This window comes from Salminus brasiliensis, chromosome 1 (assembly GCF_030463535.1).
Source record: "Salminus brasiliensis chromosome 1, fSalBra1.hap2, whole genome shotgun sequence".
NCBI lineage: Eukaryota > Metazoa > Chordata > Actinopteri > Characiformes > Bryconidae > Salminus > Salminus brasiliensis.
The window spans coordinates 23,771,950-23,799,896 of NC_132878.1; the positions used below are offsets into that span (position 1 = coordinate 23,771,950).

Genomic DNA, 27,947 nt, shown 5'->3' on the forward strand with positions numbered 1-27,947 from the left:
TCCATGAGCAAGCCGGCCATTCCAGACTTGCATTCCTCGCTCATATACCTTATTGATTTCTGTCTATTTCCTATGATATATGATGAATATGAGATATGAAGTGCATTGTGTAAGCATACTTGGCCAATAAAGTCCTATTCTGATTCTGATTCTGATTAAGATTTTTATTGATTCTGCTGCTGTGTGATTTGTCTAGTGTGCTTATAGGTCATTGAACCATGTGGCTTTGGGAGAATTGAGATATTTTTTTTTAGATGTAAGCGGCCTGAACTCAATCAAAAATGGGATGGTCCTAGTGCTTTGAAAAGCCCCCCATAGATCCAGCAGCCTTTAAGAAGCAGGCTCTGTTGGAACTATTGCAAATCGTTGACTGCACACTGCAGGTGGTCATGGCCTACTAGTAAGAAAGCATTTACCAATGATGGGCACACATGACTTTCTCTATAGACGAGTCCTGTAAGTACAAGGTGAGCATGAGAACTTCATGATAAATTGACATTTTTATGGCAGGGTGTCAGAGAAAGGTTTTCTTGGTATGTGGTCCAAAAAAGTGTGATGAGCCATGACCATGAAAGTGGTGCCTTATCCAGGATACTGATATCACGCTAGACTAAGTGTCTGCCTCAGAAAAAAAAATACAATATGTGAAAGACAGAAGTTGCAGAAGCTGCTAAATGTTTGCTAGCACAGTGGGATTACTTCCAAAAGAGCTTTGAAGGGATGGCTGTATTTATTTTGCTGTTGATTTTAAATATCAACAGTCATTTTCAGGAACATTATACAGTAAAGATGGACTGGTCAGTGTTTTTGGGGCTGATACTCATCGGTTGATCACCAAAATCGATCGAGGTTGGTGCAGGAAGCTACATGAATTGTTCGAGACAAACTTGGTAATGCATGGACGTTCAGCACTTCTGTAATGAATTTCCTTCATTTCCTCTCAAGATGAAAAGTTTTTCATTCTTTTTGGAATCAACCACAACAAGTGTTGAGGAGCATGAGCAGAGAGTGTATTCCATACAAAATTGCACTGTGGAGCTAAAAGTGGAAACACCACTGAAAAGGGCTGCTTATATAGTGCTAAAAACTCAATCGCTTTGGTTTCCCTTTAGCTTTCCGACTGTTGTTGCTGTACTTTTGGTCGTGGTTAAATGTGGTCTGCACCGTTTGCTGTTTTTTGTGTGGTTAGAGGTGATTGTTTGCTGCTGTGTTCTGACACTCACTGTACTGGGTTAAGTGATGTACTCAAAAAAGTGGTATCTGTATATTTGTGGTACATCTATTTGTAGTACATCTCTGGCTTTAATGAATTACTTCAGCCGTGCGGAAGCTCCATAGTTCCATCTAACAGTTGAAACAACATGTGAGTAATCAGTCCATGCAGTAGTTGTGTAATCAATCCATGAGCAAGCCGGCCATTCCAGACTTTCATTTCCTCGCTCGTATACCTTATACCTTCTATGTATTTCCTGAGTAGTAATTATAAGATACAATGATAATAATGGTCAAGCTTGTGTTTTCGAATGGCACAATGCCACTTTTGTTTTTTTTTAAACCAATATCACTATTGAAGTCTTGACCAATCTTAAACACATATGCGATATTTTTCTTTTAAAACTACTTCGGCTTTAAAATGAGCTGTTTTTAATTGCAGCACTCAGTTAAGATCCACATTCCAAACTACTCCAACAGGGAAAAACACACTAACCGGTAACAACATTACACAACGCAGTGTGAAGGTGTGCTGCTTCACGCTATATTTGTTACAGAACCGGCTCGGTTCATTCTTTTTTTATACTGTCCTGAATAAAAAAGTAAAATAAAGCTCAGATGGTTACTGTGTCTTTAAGAACGAAGCAAGAAAGGGGAGTGAAAGAGAGCAGATCAACTTAGAAAAAAGAGTGATCTGCATGCGCACCACATGCGTCCTCTCTCTTGTTCTCTGTCTCTATCTATCTTTCTATCTATCTGTGTGTCTCTGTCTGTGGAGTCATACTCGTGCGGATGTAGAACAACAGTTGGGGGGAACACAGCGACTCCTGAGAAGCGGAGTGAAAGAAACACTTCAGTTTTTCTCTCCTGCTCCCGTCCGTCCCTTCAGCTCAGCAGCGAGACAGGAATCCTCTTTCCTCCTTAGCTTATGGAGCCCGACACAGGTCCAGAGCATGAGGGTCACGCCGGTAAGTGCCTTTGGGATAAATGTGGGGAAAGAGGCCCCTTCGTGCATATGCTTTCATACCCCAGCTTCTGTGCCAGTGGTCAGGAGATGGCCAACTGCCAGAGCTAGGAAGCTGAGAGTTCTTTCATTTTGCTATTTTATTCAAATGCACATATACCAATGCACTGAGTTTGAGTCTGCACTTATACAGTTTTTCCTCTTATGTTCATATCCACAAATGTGGTATGGTGCAGAAAGTTTAGAATCTGATGTAATGTCTCTGAATTTCTCTATCCTAATGGGCTGTGAGTGGGAAACAATCATAATTTAGTTATTATGTTGTTGCTGGCAATAACTTTATCTTCTAAAGCTTGCTGAATTGTTCTTTGTGTAAAGGTTCTAGGATAAAAGCATTGAATTGGTATAGAAACTTTACATTATGTTGAGGTTCTTTAAATGTTATATCTATCAAGTCTTTTAAACACATTCAGTACTACACAGGTTTCTTTGAGCTGTGTCATGCTTGTAAAGTGTAAAGAACCTTTCAAGATTCATCACAGTCATGCATCTCTTTTACAAACTAATTCTTTATGGAACCACAAGTGGTTATTTAATGGGATCCCTTAAGGATCTCTTTGTAGCACCCACCTGAACTGATTAAGCACTTGTTAATGAGTTAGTTGGGTCCGTTGTGATGGTAGAAGCAAAAGCACTGCTGGATGGTGGGCCTCCGGCAAGTGATAAACCACTGGGCTATGACGTAGGTCCGAATAACCTATTTTGGTGGCTTTATTTTTACGAATTGACTTTGTGGCTATGGTTCCCTAAATGTTGTCGTTATCATCATGCTTGGAAAATGATGCAATAACTTGGGATGGCTGGCTGTGAGTGGAAAATGTAGTGTTTACAGTCTTGATGAATGTTTACAACATGTTGTGTAATCCTGTAAGACAAGCTTGTGAATTTCTGTAATTTCATTAGGGTGGCTGGAACGTGTGGTAAATTTTGTATCTGGATATGCAGTGGATTGTTGCTGCACACCACTCTGGCAGTTGTCTTTGTAGGTCAGTGAGAGTGGTATGTATGAGTGAGGGAGACAGACAGAGCACAGGGAAGAACAACGAGTGCACAAATTAACACAAATAAACCTAGATGGATGATGTCTCTCTCCCCTTCCTCCTCCATTCGCTCCTATCTCTGAGCTGTACGCTTTTGAGATCGCATCTTTAACCCCTTGACCCTAGGCTTATTGTTAGATTAATAATCTTAAGATTTATTAGCCTTCAGTAACCACTATAAATAACTCAGGATCTTCTTGAGGCAGAGGTATGCCAGTATTATGAGTATTAGTATGACATTCACTCAATGCTGTGATTTACAACTTTATTTATATTGTTGTTGCTAATTTTGATTTTAGCTTTTTAACACCTCCACCATACTGTAGTGAATTTATTATCTTTGAGATCAGTTCAACTAACTTCATAAATGCTTTTTTTCTAAAAAAATAACTTTTTAAACTACAGGTTTATGTACCAAGACCAACCATAATTCAGTTTTACCTGGCCACTTTCTATATATCTGTCTGAGATGCTGTCCTGTATTGTGCCTTATACCAAAAATAAGTTTGGTCTTAAGCATTTCTTGTAACTTCAGCATAAATGGGCAGGGCTAAACTGATGTATGCTGAATGGGTGAATATACACAATATGAACAAAAGTATTGAGACACCTGTTCATTCATAGTTTCTTCCAAAATCAAGGATATAATAAAAGATTTTTGTGGTAAAAGGGTTACGTTTTGCAGTTTCCACACATGGACAACATGAGCTGGTAAGTAAATGGTACATATTCAAACTGCATTGAATTGAATTATTTGATTACGATTTTGTGTGATTAATCTCATAACACCGTAACACTCCCACAATACACCACAATAGGCAGTGTACAAATTATATCCCCTAATGGATATGGAATACCCATGATTCATTGTGTTGGTTCGCTCGTCACTTCTCTGAAGAGGTCATGGATGATGGTCTTCAGAGACTGCATTGGCTGTTACAAGTGTAAGAAGAAGGTTAACTAAAGAAATGCTTTCAGATTTTCAGAAGTTATCTTCTCAGTAATTACATAAGTTGAGTGTTGTGTGTTTATTCAGTCTGCTGTGTCTAAAATCGTCCCCCATGTTGTCAAATTCAGATTCCTTTAATAGTGCTCTATATAATATTGTAGATTTTCAAATGTAGGGGATAGTGAATAGGGCGTGGTGTCGGACGCAGCTTCAGTTTGCCCTCGTGAAGTCTCTGTGTTCCTTGTCCAACTAATAAGCAATGTTCTGGTTTGATTTTTGTATATGTATTATGTGTGTGTTTTTCTTCTTGGATTGGTGATTATGGATTTGCCCTCATGGTACTTGCCTGCTTATATCTGACACCTATTCGTTTCATGAACTTGAGTTTGTCCACACTGTTATTTGCAAGTGATCAGATTGGATTTGCCGGTCTGTGTGGAAAAGGTGTTATGCAGAAGCATTAGAGATGGACATCGTTCTGGATTTGTTGTGGTCGCTATGTTGTGGTCGCATTTTAAACCACCTCTAAATGTGGTTTGGATCCAGTTTGTAGAAATCGGATTTCATGTGGTTTATGGCTGTCAATCTGGATACAATCTAGATATGCTAGAAATCAGATTTGGGCTGGCAGTCTGAACATGGCCTTAGAGACTTTGGGTTGACAACCTTTTGGGCGTAACAAGTGACGCCCCTATTATGGACTTTTGTGTTTTTTAATGCTGTATTTAATACAGTAATGTCAAAATGCTCAAGGCAGTTGAGCTGGAAGTTGCAGGTTGACGTTCAGAGCTAAATGTCGGCAGTGTGTGCACCTTTATTGTAAACAAGTGGATAAAAATCTTAACGGAATGTTTTTCCATGTGTCTACATGAAGTGACCTCCACTGCACTGCACAGACTGACCCTCACTGTTGGTAGTTCTGCCGAGAAGAATGCGTAAGTGTAGTTTGTGGAAATGAGTCAACTACTGAAATATTTGAGGCAGAGGGGGAATGAAATGTCTCTTTCTCGATCTACTCCACTGTAGTCCAACTGTGCTACAACACCACGTGATGGCTTAGTGCCATCACTCAGAGAGAAAGAGAGACAGTTCAAGAGGATAGAGAGTGTGACAGAGAGCAAGAGGGAGGGAGTTACACCGAGGTGCTGAGGGAAAGACAAAGGAGAAGAAAAGTGCAAGAGCACTGGCAGTTCTACATGTTGAGCCAACCCAAAACCACCATGCAGTAGTCAGGTCCAACATCTGCGGTATGTGCATGCCAAACCCCAAAATATCTCAAAATAAACCCAAATAACACACTGGAGTGCTACTCCTTTAGCTCTGTAACCTGAAGTCCCGCTCTGCTGGTAACTTCACACGAATCTGCATAAAACGCTGTTCAGCCCTGCCATGCATGTTTTGGTGTTTTCTTACTTTAACACACTTCAATTAAGGAAGACGTGTTCACTCTCAGTAGTCTGGAGTTATTATTGTCATTTTGCTGAAGTCAGACTGTTGGTTGACCAGATGTTGTCCCTTTTTGAAGAATACATCAGTAGAAATTGAAGTGCTAGATTTGCAGAGGTGTTTAAGTGCAGTGGAGGCCAACCTTTTCTTTTGCCAAGATTAATTAACACATGTAATTCAGTTCATGTAGCACATCATAGACTGTGTTGCAGAAACATTTTTGTAATAATCAGTGTTCAGCGGGGCTTTTAAGAAGAGGAAAACTGTGAATGAACTGATTTCTTGCTGCACTTTTGAAATCAAAGGTACGAGTTCTCTCAGTACCTGTAACTTAAAACTTAAACTTAAAACTCTTGCAAAAGAGTTTGTGTACTTTTAATCAGCGCACTCTATCACGTTCAGCATACACAAGATTTAAATATTTGCCCCAAAACTGTGTTAATCAAGTCTCTTGTCTCGTGACCCCCTCAAAATGTACAGAATTTTCATGTGTTTCTTTTAGAACAAGGTATGACTTACTTTAGTCTATAAAAACAAACTTCTCCACAGAGCTGAATGGTGGGACATCAATCTATTATTATATATTATATTATATATTATATTATTGTTATATAGGCACTGTCAGGTCAAGACAACAAGGGAGAAATTGATGGCTTCACATAGCTGACTTCCTCTCCATCCAGAGAAGTCTTTTAACATTGTATCCTCCTGTGTATTATAAATGATTTCTGTCAATGATAAGATCAGTGTTTTGTACTACTAGCTGTAATTATGTAGTAATTATGATTGTTTGAGCTCCCTCACTTTATTAGGCTTTTTTCAGAGGGGTCTAATTGTCATCATAGTGGGATTATAATGTTCTCAGTGGGATTTTTAAATTGGATGGTATTGTAGCTGTGTCATCATAAGTGTACACCTTCTCAATCCCCTCCACTTGACAGTACAGAATCTTGAGTCTTCTTTCCATATACTTTGTATATTAGTATACAAAGTAGAGAGAATTCGACCCTTCCTCTCTAGAGAGGCCACCCAGGTGCTTGTTCAGTCTCTAGTCACTTCCAGACTTGACTACTGCAACTCTCTTCTGGCTGGTCTCCCTCTGCGCACCATCAGGCCCCTGCAACTCATCCAGAATGCAGCAACACGGGTCGTCTTCAACGTTCCTAAATTCAGCCATGTCACTCCACTGCTGCGTTCTCTCCACTGGCTTCCTGTAGCTGCTGCCCGCATCAGATTCAAAACCCTGATGCTGGCCTACAAAGCCAAGAACGGACCAGCCCCTCCGTATCTGATGGCAGTGGTCAAAAGCCAATCCGCCAAAAGCCAGTACGGCTCGGCTTGACCCGACCCAACATCGCTCAAAATCCACGGAAGACCAGTGCAGCAGTTGTCCAGGCTTCTTTCTGTCCTGGCACCAAAGTGGTGGAACGAGCTTCTCCTGGGTGTCCGAACGGCAGAGTCGCTCACTGTCTTCAAACACAGACTGAAGACCCTCCTCTTCAGAGTTTACTTGGACGAATAGCAGAGTGTTCACCTTATTGACTTGTGTTTAGTAGAGTCTAAACTTAGAGATATCTTTGATTTTTTTAGTCTATTCAAACTAGCTGAGGTTTTTCCTGGATAAATAGCAAAGCACTTTTGTAAGTCGCTCTGGATAAAAGCGTCTGCTAAATGCCTTAAATATAAATGTAAATGCAGTATTTTTTTTTTTTTCTTAATGTGAATAAAGCGTATAGCCACCTTCCTTTCAAATACATCAAAATAGCTGCTGAACATCATTGTATTACATATGTTTATATGAGCAGTTACTTTTGATTTTGGTATTACAGGATCTAGAGAGTGTCGTTAGCATAGGTGCCTATTCTATATGTTAAAATCAGTGTTAAAAATAGTTTCAAATCATGGAAAGTAGCTGCAACCAAGCTATCAACAAATATCCATATCTAGTAAATTCATTTGTGGAGAGATTTTGAAGCTCCATATGCTGAATTGCTTTAGAGACATACAGTACGATAACCTTTTGAAAATGTAGTGAAGTTTGTCCCTTATTGGAGCAGCCAAAAAAAATCTCATCATAATATTGAATTTCTGTGTGACAATGGACAGTTGTTTATCTTACACAGAATTTGCCTATTGCCCTTTTCCTTGGTGATTTCTAGGCATTTGTAATTGTATGGTTATGTAAGTTATATTAAAAGACAAAAAGCCCATTGTCTTTAACTTTTTAATGACATTATGCTAACTTGGAAAAATATGGCAAAACTTGGATAGGTTAGATACAGTTCCAAAAAAAGTCAATGCTGTTCAAAATCAGTTCATTTTCTCAACACTAAATGCTCTTATGCAATACTAAAGCCTCATTGGCACGTCATTGGCAATTCCAGGTTCATTAGAAGCACATGATTCTCATTTGGCCATCTACTGTAGCACTGTAGCATTTGAACTTTAAAGAGGAACTACTGTCCCTTAATGGGCCACTACAAAAAGAGAACTGTATCTGTGTATGTGACTGGTGTATGAGAAGTACTGCTGTCACTGTCAGAATGATATCAGCTTTTGACTCAGGTTATAACTTAGACATGATCAAATATATCTGTGACTACAACTGACATAGTAAAAAATGACCTGAAATGCAATCTATTATTTAAAGCAGTATTATGTGACAATTGCTGCTCACAGTGTAAATGTCCACAAAAGTCATTTATTTAATCTTGTAAAACAACCAATTTTTATGTTTAAAGGAAATGGGCAAAGAAAAGACTCCTGTCAGAGTCCACACAACTGAGAATCGACTGCAATGAAGTAAAAACTACAAAACTGTAAAATGTCATTTTATTATCTTAATCTACTCCTTTATCTTATTCTACACTTAAACCTAACCCTTATTCTAAATCCTTATTCTCACCTTAACCACACTGAAATGATGAATCCTTACCAGTTCTCCAGTAATTCCACTCCAGTAAGTCTTTTTATCTCCAAAAAGTTCATAAACAGCAAGAGTTTCTTCAACACTATCTCCCAGCACTGTTTTATCAATTCTTCTTCATGTAAGTGTGTGTGGGTGTGGGTGTTTATGTATATTTTGCTCAACAACTCTACTAGTGGATGGGCAAAAAATAAACAACCAAATAAGTCTTATTTTTTGACTAAAACTATTGACCTATATGGTTGTTTTTATGTGAGATCATCATATTTGAAGTGTTTTTCACTGTTGCAGTACTGCTTTAAGAACAAACCATGAGATCCCCCCTCATTGACCGATTTATTCATGCCTTGAACATGAAAGAAGTATGTGATCGGACACAGTAATATTAACGGATTCTGCACAAATATGACATTTGTTATGCAGCGCTCGCAAGTGGTCTTGTCCAGAATTACATAGTGGAGCAGCAGGTGTCTGGAGCTGGAGTGGCAATGACAAAAAGTCACTTAATGTAAACATTTTTAATAATGTTGCTTCTTCAAGTTCTTAGAAAACTTGGTAAATAAGCACATTTGACTTTTGCAGAAAAACATATTTGCCTGCAGGGTTGAGGTAATTCAGATATTTTTGCATTGTAGCGGCCCCATTAAATGTACAATCCCATGATTACTATAATGATTAATATACAAACACTGTGTAGCATTATAGAACCTGCATTTTTATGCTGGTAAAAATTACATCAGTAAGCATAGTGTGGATATGGACATTTCAGGGGTCGGAGGGAAGGTTTACAGATTATGTAGCATTGGGTTTAGGATATGCTGTGCAGATATTTAGGGTTGTGAATTTGGGGACTTATTTTTTTGTTCATCCACATTATCATAGTTTGAGATATAAAGAAGTGATTGGTGAGTAGTATAATACAGAGTTTAGAGGTGTAGTGGTTATAATGCAGTGTCATTGTGGCATGGTGGGTGGTTTAGGTGGGAGGTGTATGGAGGACTTAGGGGTATAATGCAGGGTTAAGGGTGCATAGTGGAGGATTCAGAGGGCCTAATGCCTAAGGCTTAGTGGGTGTAGCAGAGTGTATGAAGGTATATAGAGGAGCTAGAAAGTGTAGTACATAATTAAGGAGTGGTATAATGAAAGGGTCTTGAGCACTGCAGACTTTAGTGTTGCTTCTCATTAATGACACCTGATTCAACTCATGAGCTAATTTTCAAGCACTTCATGAGTTGAACGTGGAGTGTTAGAAGACAGAAGACACTAATCTCTGCAGAGCTGTGGCCTGTAACGGAACCCAGTTCACCATCCCTGGATTGAGTAGAGGGTTTAGAAGGTGTAGTGCCAGGCTTAAAGAGTATTTAGGGGGTTTAGGTAATAATAGAGGATTTAAGAGCTAGAGTGGAAGGTTTAGAAGGTTAAGAGGGGTGTTTGGGACACCCTGTTTTGTAATGAGAGCAAAACAGTGTTGTTGGCCCTCGTTGGGATGTAAATGGGTCTCGGGCTTTGTTGTCCTGCTTCATTTTTCTGTTGTGAAGGAAAAAACATGGAGGAAGGGATTTAGTGAAGAGGAGGGAGAGATACACTTGAGATTTTTTCAAGTGATGAGAATACAGTTTCTCCCTGTTTTTCTCTCTGCCGCTCCTTCTCGCTTGCTCTCTCTCTCGTTCTCTCGCCTCGAGGAAACACTGCATACTCCCTGCCAACTCAGACTCTGGAGATTTTTCAAAGTTTTTTCCACATGATGAAACCGAAGCCCAAACAGATACTGTGTGGATGTGTGTACGTGTGTCTAATTAAGCCTGCTATGAGCTTAAAAACATCTCTCTGCTTTCTAATTCCCTCATAGTTTCAGAGTGCATCAGTGTATGTTAAGTGGTGTCTGTAAGTGTGTCCTCTAAGGAGATCTGTGAGGAAAGCCCAGGAGGAGCAGAGAAAGTTCGGTACTCTGTTGTTACACTTTCTGTCGGACCTCATTACGACCATGTTGGGACTGAAGGGACTTCTCTTTGTTTACAAAGTTTACAGTGTCTTTTTCGCGTTCTGTCTTTGCAACTTCGTCTGTTTTTTTCCTTGAAGTCTCGACTCTCCAGACTGTCTGTTTCAGTATACAGTAATTACACAGTTGTAGAGTTAATTATGAAAGCAGCTATCCTTCGCACTACCATCAGTATGATGCTCAAACAAGGGTTTGTAATTTTAGTTAATCACTGCTCAGAAAACTGTGGAAAATACTCCAGTACAGCCACATGAAAGCGTTCTTTAGAGGCTAAAGCTTACTTAGAGGCTTGCACCATTTATTTAAGTAGATGATCTGAATATTATTACAGCACTACTAATATAACTTCAGCTTTAATCTTCAGTAGAATTAGATGTTGAAGTAGATTTTCCTTTGTCAACAGTTTTGACTGTAGCAAACATACTGGCACCAGGAGAAAGTCAGGTTGAATCAGGATTAATCTCCGGGGATCCTGGGTGGTCAGGTCACATTTCGACCAAAACACATATCAAAATCAACCCTATGAAGTCCATTACAATACAGTTTGTCTCAGTTAGAAAATTTTAGATTTTAAGTTCTCCCAGATGATATAAGCTACCAGTCAAAAGTTTAGACACACCCACTCTGAGAATGCCACATCTTGGATTGATTTTAAAATGCTGTTTTCCAGAACTGAAGAATATTGCTGAATACGCTACAGTATGGTATGCTAGATAGAGTTTTATTGTTGCCGATGCATCCAGGAGGAAATATAAAATGTGCAAAGCGCTTGCTGGCTGTCTGAAAACCACTTGGTGTACTCACTTTTATTTTTCTGCAAAAATCTTTTCAGGAGATTTTTCCACCCCAGCAAAGTTCAATGTTAGAACATTTTCTTCTCCTTAAAGTCCCCCCAAACACATTAAATGATGTGGAGATGGGGACTCTGAGGTGATCAGTCCATTGTTCTGAGAACACCAGCAGCCTCTTTGTTTAATTTGATCAAATCTTCTTTGTTTGCTTTTCTCAGGATGAGCTCTACCTCCTCTCACTATTGCATTTTCTTCTCACAGTGGAAAGATGGACAGAAACACCTGTGGTTGTTTTCAGATCTGATGCAAAAGTGGCACTGTTTTTGTTTATCTGATGAGGGGCCCTAATTTTAGCTATAATGTTTAAATATCCAATATATAAAAATATATATAAAACATTTTGCTTTTTTCATTTTTGACTGGAAATTAAATAAACAATGGGTGGTTTCTTACATTTACACAGTATAAGATTCTTAACTCAAAAGTGATTGTTTTATAAGCAATGTATGCATCAACTTCACTATTTATATTTGTGGGAGGGAAAATGAAACTTGATGGCTGAGGAGTGCCAGCTGCTGGCATGATATTACCCCATGGCTTAGTGTGGTTGTTGGGAAGTGAACTGGGAGGGAGTGCACTGGGGAAGACAGCTCAGCAGGGGGGCATTTGCTTTCATTTGTTGGTTATAGAAACCCTGCTGTGTGTGGAAGAGAGAGATGGCATAGGGAAGCAAACAAAATAGGAAAGAGTAACTGCAGTGCTGACATGTTCAAATTATTTAAATGTAATTAAATGAATTTACAATAATAACACTGGTTTATTCTGTAGCAGTAGCACAACCATGCAACACCAGCAATGCAAAACCCCATACACATGAGTTATGTCATTATCATTACAAGGTTCTTGACAGAATCATATCTAACATTATATTTGTAGGTCAGTTTGCAATGTTTGGAAGGGTTTGTGTAAAAATAAAAATCAGTCAACATAGCCTTTGTCTGTTGAATTAAACACAGTATATCACAGAAACCTTGTTGTGGCTGTTAGGTTACAGTATACATTCATAATTGCATAGTTACTGTATTTACTGTTATAATGGTTCAGTAAATTAATGTGTGTAATAGAACTAGTATCCAAATACTTACAGTACATTTACATGGAAATATGTAGCACTGTAGTATTTTAAGCAGAGATGCACCTGCGTGTTATCCAGTGCTGTTTGACAATTTTGGGTTTAAACCTACTCAGTTATAAGAGTAAGAGCAGGAGGACACACATGACCTCACACAAGGCCTGAATTCATAAACCACCTCTGGAGTATTTTTCCAGAACTGGTCATTGTCACAAAAACAGTCATAAATCTGGAGGAATCTGGTCTGACGCTGGACTGCTTTTTGAATAGCAGCCAATGTGAGCATGTGCTTTTTTAAGCTAGATTTTTACAGCATTGGACTGGATATCCCATCTAAATTGTTCTGCTAAAATTGGGCCGAAACAGATAAAAATACTCTGTCGATACCGGTGTACAGTTTGTAACTTATACATATGTACATACATGATCTTAGAAGTGTGATCCTCAGGCTTTGAGCAACAGTTCTCTCTAGCACCACCTACGTCACACATCCAGTGGTAGGCTCCTATTATAGGTCTCTCTGTCTGTCAAATTACATGTGACCAAGTATACACAAAGCCTTGTGTGCGTTTCCTCATTGTGTTTTTAAGAAATCACCTAGCTGCCAAGTGCTGAATCCAATCCCTTCTTACATGTTGAAAACCACTGAGCTGTGCAGTTGGTTCTGTTTGCTGTTGTAAATGGTTTCAGCTGAGCCAGTGGCACATTGAATTCCAATGAATGGACCATGGGTGCTAGCAGGCTGTCTAAGCTTTCTTCATCTAAGCAACAAAGCCTGGCTCACAACAAACTTGCAGATTATAATCCAGTTCATGATGAATAAGATAATTCTGCTTTTGTTTAATGAATGTATTTATAGTACAGACTCAATGTAGACCGTAGTGCTTAAGCATGCTGTGATTCCTTTGGCTGGTGTGGAACATTGAATATTTTAAAATTAGCATGAAATATGCTAAAATCTACACAATGCAGTAAAGAAAAATAAATATAATATATATAATATAAATATAACAAAACATAAAAAATACCTATAGTTGCCAAAAAATACTGCTAACATCCAGGCAATTATTGTAAGTGCTCATTTAGCAGTCTGAGGGCTTCAGACACAAAGCCACTCTCCGTCTACAATCTGACATCTTGGACAATGGTACAGATGGCCAAGAGGCAACTGCTTAAAAACAAAATGAAGAGCATGTGATGGATCAGTAATGATAGAGCATCCTTTTTCAGTGTTTGTCTGTGCAATACAATCAGAGGTCTCAGCGGAAGACCAATAATTTTGAAGCACATGGATATTAGATGCTGTAGGCGATTTCTGTTTCTTAAGCTCAGAGACTGAAACCAGCAAATAAGGGAGAACGAAACAACTCTCTCAATAAAACAGCAATAAAATGTACAGAAAACAGATGAATCAACAAAAAAGGGCTTAAACTTTCTAAGGAAAAAATTTAGTTTTTTCTTTATCACGTTTTTAACAAGAACTGTTCCACACAGGATTGTTCTCACCGTTCACTGCTAGTGTTAATGTTGAGACATCAATGGTTATTGCTGTTTTGATATACTCTTTAAATGTAAGTGCATAACTGCATAGAGACAAAATTGCAAAACTAAGCATTGCAATAAAAAATGGTTCAGCACTAGTACGTTTTCATTGTTAAGGTGAATTTTACAGAGTTAAACTATCTAGTTTGTGTTTTGTGCTGGTTTACGGTCCACTTGCAATATCCTCCTGTGCAGTTTTTAGGCTCCTTTGGCAGGAATGTCATAGTTGTCATTGTGAGCAGGAATGCGGCTCTCAGGCTGCTCTGAGAGTGTGGGCCCTTCCGGAACTGGGGCTTGCAAGGACTGCTGGCCTTTTTCAGGCAGGCACATCCTAGACCTCCTGTTGGCTATGCAAAGGAGGGGGGGCTTTGTGTCGGGCGACGGCAGCTGCTGACATTCTTCTCTTCAGGCATGAAGTCGAGCTTTAACCCCTTAATTTCTGAGTGTCTGCGTGTTCCACGTGCATGTAAATTATGTCAATAGCTACATGCTGTAGTTGTGTAGGCTTGGAACAAGCCTTTCCTGCCATTTAATCAAGCAATTTGGATGGGTTTGCTGTAGAATAATTGTTGTCACTGGTTAATTACTTTTTATTAAGTTTGAGTGCACTGTACACTGCACGACATGTTCAGGACGCAGATAGACAAAACACTTGTGACAAGTCTAGATGGTAAAAAGGGTGCAATTACTATGCAAATGCTTGTGGCCATATATCATGTAACTACTTTTCTAATCTGCAAGCACTTTGCTAGTCATATATTTAGCAGCTTGCATATGCATTCATTTCTCTATTCATAATGTGTTGATCAGAAACTTGCATTTCATCTACTTTTGCTTCATTTGAATTACAACCAAATGTTACAACTCTCCATGCAGAGATTAGCGGAATGTAATTATATGGTTTTACAATGGTGGTGTGGTCTGGACCTGGTTGCAGAAACTGATCTTAACTCTAAAGCAGTCTAAGCTGCTAAATAGGTAATTGATAATCTGTAGAGAGAACTTTACACCCTATTGCACATACCATTGCAGCTTGCTTCTAGGCTTGGTGTAAATTTTACACCTGGACAAGTTGGTGCAGCTGTGTAATTTTATTTGTGTAGAACGTTACCCACAAGGTTTACAATCAAGCATAAATCCTGCTGGTGCCACTAGCCTGCAGAAGTACTTTTGGTCTCCTGAAATGAGAGGACTATGTATAAAAGGTTCTGTGACTCTTATATGGTTCACTTAATGTGGGTATAAACATCCTGAAAACCTCAAAGCCTTCTACCCTTTTCATCACAGCTCAATTTCTGACCACCGGACTGCCACTGACCAGATACTAGTGTGTGACCGTGAATCAGTCCCATTGGCATTGCTGGAGTTTCAAAACACATCAGTGTTGCTGCTGGGTTGAGGGTGGTCCACCACCCAAAAATATCTGTGACAAGAGCGGATCTGTGGTCAGAAACTGACTGCTGATGAAGGGCTAGAGGATGGCTAATACGAATTGCATTAGTGGATGGGCTACAGCCACCAGCAAGAGTTAAAGTCAACAAGTACTGGATATGTTATGGTTTTATGATAACTCCACCTGTCATTGCACAGAATTGCCAGTCCAAAACAGTATCTTTACTTGGTGTAGAACCTATACATATGTAGAGGTTCTTTTAACTAAAAAGGTTCTCGTTTACCAAAAGAGTTCTTTAAATATCCACATGCTGAAAGGTTCTTTAGGAAACCTAAAATATACAGTGGAAATAGATGTCTTTCTGTTTGTTGGGGTGGGGTATGCAATTTCATCCTTCGTCCTCCTGATCTTTCCTCATATGTAATTGAGGCAGCTGCCTGGGTGGGTGAAAATTGACCCACCTGCTGAATCAGACAGTCTGTGGGCTTTACGGTTGAGGATTAAACTAGTATCCCACTAGTAACTAACAGCAGGAGGTCGCCTACCACTTGCCCATTTGTTTTGAAGTTACGCAGCAGAAAGCTAGTGGCAGATTGCAGAAAAACGTTGAGCAGGTCATGGTGAAGCCAGACCCAATCACATCACTTTGAAAATGTACAAGCTGACCTATTCAGTAAAATAAGTAGGAAAGCAACTATAAGTCAAAGCTGTAATACTGTGCCAACATCAAGTTCCAATGGGGGTTTCTCTCAGCAAGCTACCTTTCATTAGTAATTATATCTTGACAATCTGTCCAGTCTCAGCACTATCAGATGCTAAACACACATTTTCCTGAAGCCAGTTAACTAAGACATGCTACATTTACTAGACATATTACCTTCAGAAACTCTTGGTACCTTGGTGAGTATATACAAATAATGTGCAAAACTCTTCCATTGATGCAGTCAATTGAAATAAAAGTACAATAAGTAAGGTCACAGCAGTTGGCATCCCTAGGACTTTATGAAAACATGCGCAAAAAACGAACTGACATACACTATGTATCAGTGTTTATATACACTATATAAAGTGTCGCTTATACAAAATTTCTTGAACTTCTTGAAATGAACACACTAGCTGTAGGAAATTTTTGATTGAGAATTTAATTGTGTTCAGCCACAAGAGTATTGATGAGGTAATGGTGTTGGATGATTTGTTCTCGATATCACAAAATGATTCTAGAGAGAATCATGAGTAAGATTCAAGCAGGACTTTGAGCTGACCATAATGGCTTGAAAATGGAAGCCTAGAGAACATTTTTCTAATACCCAAGAGCAAAAAGTATACCTTCCTCCATAAGTAGCTTGCCTTTTTTGCTAATATGGACACTCTGCCAGGAACTGCATTACCTCTGCAGTGAGTGTGCATCTTTAGGAGCAAAACGGCATAACATTATTATGCATGAAGACCATGTATATTCATAGGACTGCAGGATGTAACAAGTCTATATGTAATTTTAATGGGATTTTCGTTTGCAAACACATTTTGAAGTCAGGCAGCTGCGAGTGGGTTCATATACCTCGATCAGGTCAGATACACGGATGCAACGACAAACACAACTGTACTCTCACTGGGTGCATAAAGTACAAAAGTAGCAGATCAAAAGCTATGTCTTGTACACTCAGTATCTGTCGACATAAATACTGTAAACAAAGGTCAGTAACCACCCTTCATTTATTTCATTTCCAGTCAAAATGGCCATTATGTGCAACCTGTTCAGACAGAGAGGATAGATAGAAGGAAACCCACTTTCATAGGGAAAAAGAATGTAAAAGGGACCTTAAATATCCACAAAGGTAGGCCAGAAAAGGATTTAAAGATCCTGAGCGAATGGGACCCCTAATTGTGCAAGACATGATGGACCACCAATACTGCCTCTTGGATAAACAGCACTTTGATCTTTGAGAGAGAGGAGAAAACTGAGCTCCACTTTAGCTTCAGATCTGAAAACATCCACAGGTGTTCCTGTCCATCTTTCCACTGTTGGAAGATAACTCAACACTGTGGGTCATCATTAAATGTGTTTGGGATGGCTCAGATGGTGAGAAGCAGAAAAGGTTGTAACCTTAAAGACTGAACTTTGGAGAAGCTGAAAGTGAGTTTCCTGAGAAGAATGGGAGCTGTACTGAAACATCTGATACTACATTTAGTTGTTTTCTAAAAAAAAAAAAATAATTTTAATGGCTGAGTTGGTGGTTTTGTCTGACTTTTAACTTGTATTTCAGGCAGAGACGTTTTTTACGCTATGTACTTCTCTTTTTGCGTCCTTTTAAGTGCAAATGAAAGGATAAGCACCAGAGTAAAAGGTGTGAGCAACTTAAAAGCAGTACAGGTGCAAAAACCAAAACCAGAGTCCAGAGAAAGGAATTAGCAACTAAATGTTAATGACTAAAGTGTCAGAGAAAAACATCTAGATTGCTCTCCTTTCCAAATGGTGAAAGGGTTCTAACCTTTGAACGTACGTCTGCTGGAATATTTTTGTGTCTGCATTGATATGAAACCCAACAGTAAACTGAAATACATGTTCTTTGAATAAGAACTGGGTCAGACTTTTACATATTCACTAAACAAGCTGCATTTCCATAGTGTTTCATTGTGTTTTTTGTAGTTTTAGCTTGACTTTAACAAGGTTACCAATCATTCTGTAGCCATAGCATATATAGAATCATAGAATAATTAATTATGAAACCCCAGACAAGAAGTCTAAAAGATGGTCTCATCAAAAGGAAGACCTTTGTGTCCTTTCTGCTCTCTTTTGTGTCTTTGAAACTCTACACTCCTGTAGACATACCTGCAGGTATGTGCTCTCTCTCTTGCCCTCTCAGTCTCTCTCTCATGGTCTACAAATCACAGAAGGATGAATGAATGGACACTTCTGTCAGTTTTATTAGAAAATACCTTGTACCTGGGGAGACATATGAAACTGGTTTGGTGCACAAGTGTGTGTGTATGTTTGTGAGATCTGTGAAATCTTAAAATAAGGATAATAAATAATAAAATGACTAAATATAAGGCATAATTATTCAGTAACTGCTATGAATGATTAGTTATTCACTATTTACTGTGAAACATGTATCTATTATTAGTTATTCACTATCTACTGTGAAACATGTAGTATCTACTATTAGTTATTCACTACTGTGAAACATGTAGTATCTATTATTAGTTATTCACTATCTACTGTGAAACATGTAGTATCTATTATTAGTTATTCACTATCTACTGTGAAACATGTAGTATCTATTATTAGTTATTCACTATCTACTGTGAAACATGTAGTATCTATTATTAGTTATTCACTATCTACTGTGAAACATGTAGTATCTACTATTAGTTATTCACTATCTACTGTGAAACATGTAGTATCTACTATTAGTTATTCACTATCTATTGTGAAACATGAAGTATCTATTATTAGTTATTCACTATCTACTGTGAAATATGCTGTATCTACTATTATTATTTAGTATATGCTATTAGTTATTCAGTATCTACTATTAGTTATTTAGGATCTACTGTGAAATATGCAGTGTCTACTATTAGTTATTTAGTATATACTATTAGTTATTCAGTATCTACTATTAGTTATTTAGTAAATACTAATAGTTATTCAGTATCTACTATTAGTTATTTAGGATCATCTATTGATTTTTTGGAAATTATTCAGTAACTCCTGTGAATGATTCAGTAAACACTATAAATAATTTAGTGCTATTAGAAATATCTAGGATAAAAATAGTATGTAAGCTATGCGGTAATGAAAGTGAGGAACCTTAGGTTCCTGGGATGGAACAGGTGAAAAACCTTTCAGTTTTGCTTGTAAAAGTCTTCATGTTGCAGTCTTGCGCAGAATTTTAAGTACCAGAATTACATGTCCTATTTAATGTCCTTATTGCGGTTTGTTTGCTGAATTGAACAAATTGAGGGAAAACTCTTGTAAAAGTTTATTTGTAATTCTAAAATGAAATGTCAGATCATTTGAGCAGGGGTGCGCACAGCTGCACAAGACTGTACCTGTGCTATGGCGTTAGAGTTCATGTTCTGATGTTAGAGGGACTCTGTAGTGTCTTGGCTTTCTCAGCCTGTGCAGCTGTAAAATCCAAGCGTGCTGTGTTTGCCTACTCAGCCGCAGCCTGCACTCTGACTGCTCCATTGTCTCTGCTCTGATTGGCCCATACTCAGTCTGGAATTCCACTCTGTGGGCTTTTGGCCCGCCTCCTTCATCGCCCTGGGGGCGTCAAAGAACAACGGCATTCCCCCCACATAATGCAGGGAGAGGTGTGTGTGCGTGTGTCTCTGTGTGTAGGTTAAGTAAAGGAAAGGATACTCCCAAGTTTGCAGTTAGTGGGATGTGAGTTTATGACATGAGGTACATGCAGCATATATGCTCCCTCTCTCTCTCCCTCTCTCTCTCTCTCTCTCTCTCTGTGATGACAGTTTTTTTCTGTTCTTGCAGGGTGAAAGAAATGTGTCAAATTAGGAAAGAAGGAGCTGGAAAGTTTTAAGGAGAAACATTTTCACGCTCTCTTTCTCACTCTCTCTCACACAGACACACACACACACACCTTTTCTCTCACTGCTTGTTTGCATGACTTAGATGTTGAAAAAAAAGGGGGTGGATCTGATCTCGGCTTGCAGCGAAAGCACCCGCCGGATTGCTTACACACACGCGCGCACACACGCTCCCCCCTTTACTTTCTCACACACATACACACTCCAGACTTTGCTGCTCTCACTGCAGAGGGAGAGAGATGGAAAGTGTGTGAGTGAGAAAAGGAAAAGAGCCAGTGAGTGAGCGAGAGAGAGGGAGAGAGAGAGAGAGAGAGAGAGAGGGCAGACATTGCTTTGACTGGACTTATGTGGTGCTATTGGTGGCTGTCCATGTGTTGAGAAGAGAATGGCTTTACACTTTTTCTACACACTGCTGTAGGAGTTTCTAGAGGTAAGAGAGTGCTTTTCCCCTCCTTTGCTACTGTTTGATGTGTGTGTGTGTGTGTGTGTGTGTGTGTGTGTGTGTGTGTTTGCGGCAAGAGCGACGGACTTGGTGTTTTTAGAGCTTTCCCTTTACCTTTGTGTCACACTGTGTTTGTACAAGGGGGAAAACCAAAATCCCAAGTGCTAGAATCCCACGCAGTCTCTCTCTTACACACACACACACACACACACACACACACACACACACACACACACACACAGACACACATGGCCAGTGTGAGAAAGTGAGCCAGCATGTTTGAAAAGTACTGTGGTTCTCTAATGAGTTCTTTTTTTTTCTTTTTTCACTCTACATTGTTCTAGTAACACAATCACTGCAATTTCACACACTTTTGCTGAGATGGTTTATGCAGATTTCGTATCCAGAACAAATACAGGTCCGTATGGTCCGTTAACTTCTTACTGATCGTACACATCAACGCAATAGTCATATATTTTCGCGTTTGGTGAAATGAACATTAAAATTCCAGTGTGGAACTGCTAATCTCAATTAGAACACTTTAAATTGACCGTATATATCCTAATGCTTGGAATCTGGAAAAGTTTGTGTAAAGTAGGAGTGCATTGGCCGTGTAGGTCAAACGGGCAACGTAGACTCTAAATAATAACAATTCCAATTCTAAATAATTAGAATTTAGGAATGTGATTTTGACCCAAAGCATCAAAATACAATCTAAATGTTGTTACTTAAATGTGAAATGTAATAAAAGTATATACACATAGTTTTTCACTGCCTTTGGAGCTGTGTGTGTCTGTGTGTGTCAGCTGTTACTTGTCAGTCTCTGAAAAATCTGATGGTATCCGTGTTTCTACCCCTTTTTACGATATGTTGTTATGTGCAGATATTGAGGGCCCAGAGGGTCACTTGTCGAGTTAAGGAAGCTGTTGGAAACGTCTACCTTGTTTGTTTTTTTTTAGAACTGCTGTGCAGTCTGCTGTGCTTGTGCACAAATGTACAAACGCATGTGTGTTTACGTACATGTACAACGTTTAGGTTCTGAATTTGCTGTACGACATATATTGTTGATGTCATAAGACTTTTGTATGTCAATCTCTCTGCTTTCTGTTTTTCTATTTTTATTCTATTCTATCTATATTCTATTTTTATAGTGGACAGATGTTAAAACTATTTTTCTTTCTTTATTTATTTATTTGTTTATTTTTCGCAACAGTGAAATTTACAATTTCAGAACTTGAGCTCTGTTCATGGTATGTATGTGTGTGAATTTCATTAAGATTTGCGCAATTCCAGTGCTGTGTCATCCCTTCCTTGCTTTCCCCATCTTACAACACTGCTTTGTTTTGAACACCTTACTAATCTGTGGTGTGGCCTTTTTTTGAGAGATTCCATGCTCGGTATTCCGAGTTCATTGTTGCTCTATTAATAGCTTGGGGTGGGATAGTGTGTGTGAGCCGGCAGCTGGCGGGAAGGAAATGGGCCCGGCGAGGAGAGGGATTACCGGGATGGAGCACAGGGGGTCATGCGCCAAAGTCCGGAATTACGGAATCTCTGGAATTGCGTGTTGCTGAGAATGAGTGGATGGATTTGGGATGGCCTTAACTAGAAATGCTCTGCCAAGTGAATTGAACCTTGATCTTGACAGTGTTATGCTAACAGTAGTGTGTGCGCGTCTACAATAGCATGCCTGCTTAAAACTCCTGCACTCAAATATGACCAACAGTTGTCTATCCCCTAATCCTTAATCTTCCTCAGATCACTGTCATAACAGAGAGAGAGAGACTGAGTATACAGCCCTGTTGGGGCTGTGAGTGTACACACTACCTCATGGGGTGTAAAATTGCATTAGACCAAGTATAATTAATTCTAGTAATTCACAGTAAGATGTCTGCTCATTTTTTGGCTAAAACAAATATATATGTACAAATAAAAAGCCTGATGTGGTGGTTTTATGGACTGTGGTTGTTAAATCACTTTATTAGTCTCATACCCTCATGTGTGAGACGTTTGTCTTGGTGATAAATTTGTAAAAGAACGCAAAATAAAAACAACTCACATCCACGCGGGGTTCACACAGTACAGACTACTCTAGACTACTATATATATATATATATATACTGGCATTTGTAATATTTTATATATTTGTACAGGATATGTGTAGCAGTAAAGCGCAGCGTATACACTATATTTACAAAAGTATTGTGACATCTGCTCAGTCTTTGTTTCTCCTAAAATCAATTTGTTGGAATAATGGTCTACTGACTAGAGAAGGCCCTTTTACTAAATTTTGGAGCATTGGTGTGAGGATTTAATTTTATTCAGTGACGAGCATTAGTGAGGTCTAGGTTTGCAATGGTATGAGATTTTGACTGTATGATAGGTGAGATGGTTATCACGTGTTTTTACATCACAGTACACAGTATTTCACTTTTTTCACTTCTTATTCTTGTTCTTTGTATTATTATTATTATTATTATACACTGACCTTTAAAGGAATTAACAATCGTTTGGTTGGACAATTGTCGCTTAAGCTAATGATTAATCAATCGATTAACTAATCTACTAATCTTTTTTTTTCAGCAGTGGTTCAAAACAAATGCACACAGTATAATAGCCATAAGTTTTCATACCATAGTATGAAACTAGTCCATGCCTGGCATTAGGAATGATGCCAATAGGTTCATGTTTATCTGCTCCAGAGAGTTCTATTGACCGTACATCTCTACAGGGACTAGACAAGCTGTGTGTGTGTGTGTGTGTGTGTGTGTGTGTGTGTGTGTGTGTGTGTGTGTGTGTGTGTGCATTTGCACATCTGTGTCAGCAATGGTTGCAATTTAAAATAGCTGAATGTGTTCATTAGAGGGTTTCTTTACAAACATGTGTACATATAGTGTACACTGATGTATACTGAATGACTAACTGGTACAGTTGTGCAGGATTTCTATTTAGAAACAGGTAAATGAACGCTACTGCATGTTACATAGGCTAGAGCGTAATAGCATTTACAGTGCTCTGTGTGACGTATGCACAGTGTTAACGTACATGAGTCAACGTAGATTTGCTGCAAAATGTTGCAATACTCATAGTGTCCTGTTTAGAGCTGGTGCGTGAGTGTTAGTTTGGTCTAGTTGGCGTCTCATATCAAAGAGAGAAAGAAGGACAAGGTCATTTCTGACCAGACCTTTTCTTTTACTTTTCTGTTGTTCTTCCCAAAAGTAGCTGCATCCTGCTGAGTTTTCCTGTTAGTTTTCCGCCGGTGTGCGTACTCTGGCATTATCCGGCTCTGACTTTGACTGTGGAATGTTAACTACCCTGTCCTTTTCCCCAACACCCAATGTCTCCCCTGTCTGCTGGAGAAAAAGTAGGTATTCTACTGTCAGTCAAATCTCCCCTTGATGGATTGTCATGCTAGAACAAGGTGACTTTAAAAAATCTCAAATTATGCAAGGTTGGACAAACTTTAGAGTGCTGGCAATAAAAACAAACAGAAAAAAACATTGGGTGTTAAAAAAAAATGTTGGGCAAAATATTTTTGTTAAAAGTGTGAAATTAGAATGTATTGTTCATTTTTTAATAATTTGGTTATTTATCAGTATTGTTTTAGAGGCATGTAAACTTTGCTCTGTAAAGATATGTGTTTTTGCTTTGTGTCAAGGTAGCATTAGCATGGTGGGAAATTCATCTAGTTCTATGTGTAATTTATTTATGTGTTTCTATATGCATTAGCATTGGTACCAGCACTGGACATGTATATTGGATATCTACATCAACCTACATACAAATGGAGAAAAATGAGGACAGATATGTGTTTTACTGGACAGAGGGTAATAACTAGGGATCCACCGATACCACTTTTTCCTTTCCGATACCGATACCAGATTTTCAAGTATCTGCCGATACTGAATACCAATACCATCTCTGACTCAAAAGATGGCTATAAATCCTTATACTCCTTAAAAAGAATAGCATGTACTGGTTGAGTAACTGCACATTTGAAAAGTTTCAGAGCTATGAAACAATGAAAATTACCACAATACAGTAAGCAGGTAGGGAAGCATACTCTTGGTAAGTTCGACCAAACAGCCTTTTATTTAATGTTTAAAATTCACATTCAGGTTAAAAGATACTAAACTTCAGTGAGTGGCCTTAAAACAAGCTGCTTAAACTCAACTTTTGGTTGTAGAAAAAGTGTCAAAAACGCCTTTAAATGTCTGTTTAATGGTAATGACTATTCATGACCGGGTGTTTACTGGCTGCTTAAATGTTTGGTTTCATAAAGTATGCAGATCAAAAATTAAAATGTAAAAAAAAAAAAAAAAGTATGACATCAGTAAGCTTCATGGTATCGGTGCTCTCTATTGCCGATACAGTACCAGTATCGGCGCGATACAGATACAGTATCGCTATCTGTGCAACACTAGTAATAACCATACAGCAGGCCTAAAAGAGTTTGGGCTAGCTTCCCACGCAGTATCTATGGAGCAGGTAATGCACTCGTTGTGTTTGGATGATCCATTATAGATTGGGACACTGTTAGACATTTTTCCTTTAGGATGTGTCTGTCTGTCAATTACCTGTGCCAGCAGCTTAAATGTTGTCACCTGTTGACCAGAAGGCTTAAATATACCTTAATTTTTTTAAGAGACGGCACTAGTAGCCTCTGGATCCATCCCTAGCTGTTTTAGCACTCCTGCATACATTTGGAACATATTAAGTAGAAATTATGTAGAATGTAGAATATTTTTATTTGCAAATTAAGCCTTTAAGAGCACATTACTTCCTCTCTAAAACAATGTTAAAATGTAAAAGAAAAAAACAATAAAAATAAAAAAGACAGCTGAACACACAGATAATGCACTGTACTGCATATCTGAAGTTTCGTTAAATATCAGTATCAGTATCAGTAAGTAAAGTAACCATGATAAAGCTTCCAAATCGGTGCATCCCTGCTTGTGGCCTTTGTATGAAGCCTTCTGTTGAAATGAATAACTCTACACTAATCAGTGGTCATCAGTGTTACTCCTGGAGATCCTTCCTGCTGGGTTCAGCTCCAGCTGGTACAGGCTGTCTGAATAAACATTGATTAGCTGTAGCAGGTGTGGCCAGCTGGGGTTAAAGCTACACTGTAGGAAGAGGAATGTCCACAGACAGGTTGATGAACACAGGACTGGATTTTTTGGTTTAAAAGACAATGATCAATTTGAGTATGCTTAGCTTCAGATGTGCCGAAGTGTGTGTGTGTGTGTGTGTGCGTATGTGTGTGCTATCATTGTTGCTACAGGATGCTGATTGTTCTCTGCTCATTAAGAAGGATCTGTTGGCTGTGTCGTCCTGTCATGGGCTATTAGGAAAACTCCATTAGTGCAGAGAGATATACACAGGCCTATTGTGGCAGTCTGATTATTAGAGGCCACTCTCTCTCTCCTGCACTGTGGTCACCGACCACATGCTTTTCTGTTTATAATGTCCCAGATAACTCTATTCAAGAGAGATTGAAGGTTTTCTTTGTATTTTTTTTGCAATTATGTAAAACATCTGGTTTAATTGGCAATTGAATAGCTTTTGTTTTTTACGTGAATTTTTGTATCAAAACAATGAATTTAAACAGTGAAGTGGTCATGAGGCTTGTGTATGAGGTCATTGGGTTTTGGGTGTTTTCTGAAGTATTTGGGGTGACACTGGAGGCTATTGTCCAATAATAGAATCATGTCACCGCATGTGACCATCCATGTGACTTGTGGTGACTGAAAACACAAGAATTTCTATGATTGGTTTGAACAGCATGCATGCTTTGGGTACCCAAATACTCTTTTTAAGAATCACCCTTAGTAGTACAACAGTAGTACAATATTGTTTATAAGTAACCATCAAGTAATCATTTTAATAATGTTCATTACTGCTTTTCTGACTATATCCAGTAGGTGGTAATAATGTGTTTGTAGTGGATACCGGTGATGGAGCAAATAAACCGAAATGAGCCGTGCACAACAAAAGAAAAGTCTATAGGCTACGTTCACATTACCAGGCTGAAGTCGAAAATATCAGATTTAAATCACTTTCGTATGTAATGTTTATCAACAATTTATACATAGTTCTGACCAGAGGAGGACGGGTCCCCCTTGTGAGTCTCGGTTCCTCCCAGGGTTTCTTCCTCCAGCTCTCAGGGAGTTTTTGCATGCCACTGTCGCCTTTGGCTCGCTCACTGGTGGTGTAAGGTTTTCATGTCGTCTTATGTTGTTAATTTTCTTGTCTTTTTACTGATTGTTTGATTTGATTTAATTTCATATGTTGTCCCAGATCAGATATATTTCCAATTCATTGGCATGCGACATAAATGAGAAAGGTCAGATCAGATTTTGTGCATCTTTTTGCCTGCACACATGCGTGAAGTGCTGTTGTCATCACCCAGCACTGGTGTTGTAGCGATTGGCAACTCCCCACAAACTCTCCTTTGTATGCATGCGTGTCACACAGCGGTTTGGGCACAACAGATTCCGTTCACGATTCCTTTTTTTTTCTGTTTAAGAGTAAGTATTATTATTCAGTTTTCCTTCACAGCAAAGAGAATATCGCTTACACCCCTTAAAAATGGCTATGGCCCGCTGGTGGACTGAAAGTGTTACTACTAATGTTACTTCTATTACCAGAGAATAACCCCACCAGTTTGTACAGAAGTCCCTGCAGTTACTCAGTAATACACCTTAGTGTGTAATAAGCCTTGGAGTGTTAAGAGGTTAAGCATTAGTTGTATTTCATCTAATGTGTTTATTGAGCTGGGTTAGACACACCCTTTTTATATGGTAGCAAAACCAGTAAAACCAAGTACTGTTAAAGCACAACAAGGGTTAAATCTGAAGAATAAGACATTTGATCAATAAAGGCTTAAATTGTCATTAACGAATCATTTCTCCCCTTAGCCACAGCCTCCTACAGTACAATGGTTTCTACTGGTCAGATTTTGTCAGCATAGTGACGTGTGCACTTAACCCATCTTTAGGATGGAGCAACATCTGAAAACCTGCATGCTGCTCCTAGAACATGTGAAATGAAACACAGCGAATGCTTAAGTCATGTTCTGTTTCTTGTGAAGGAAGGTTATTAGTCATTAATAAACAGAAACAACAAGAATCGTGAGTATAATCTGTCGCATATATATACTTCTGTGTGACACGCCTGCATACGTAGGATTGAGAAAGTCGGATTCTGGCCGGGGGTTGTGAGTCGCATGCCTGCAGCGCGACATGAATAAAGGTAGCAATGTGTGCATGCTTGCAGTTTCAGATTGAATCATATTACAGACAAATACAGGTCACTTACATTAATGAATGTGAACCGTCAGGATAGCCAAATCTGATCTGAACAAGAACTCGAAATTCATCAATGAGGCTTGTAATGTGAATTTAGCCATAATGTGTAATGATAACAATAAGAGATTTTATATTGTTCACTCCTAGGAGGACCTTGTTATGCAAAATTAGACCGGATGCACAGTAACCTTTC

General features: G+C 38.8%; 1 protein-coding gene across 2 annotated transcripts in view; it reads left to right on the plus strand.

Annotated features, from left to right (window-relative positions):
- Positions 1-2,165: 2,165 nt before the first annotated feature.
- dab2ipb (DAB2 interacting protein b) overlaps positions 2,166-27,947 on the plus strand; it is a 166,563-nt gene continuing 140,781 nt past the window's right edge. The window contains exon 1 of one of the 2 annotated variants that reach the window (XM_072674954.1): positions 2,166-2,180. The gene's annotated coding sequence lies outside the window, so the exon portion shown is untranslated. Of the gene's footprint in view, positions 2,181-20,291; positions 20,436-27,947 lie in introns of those variants that run through there. The other variant, XM_072674949.1, reaches the window with a different exon arrangement.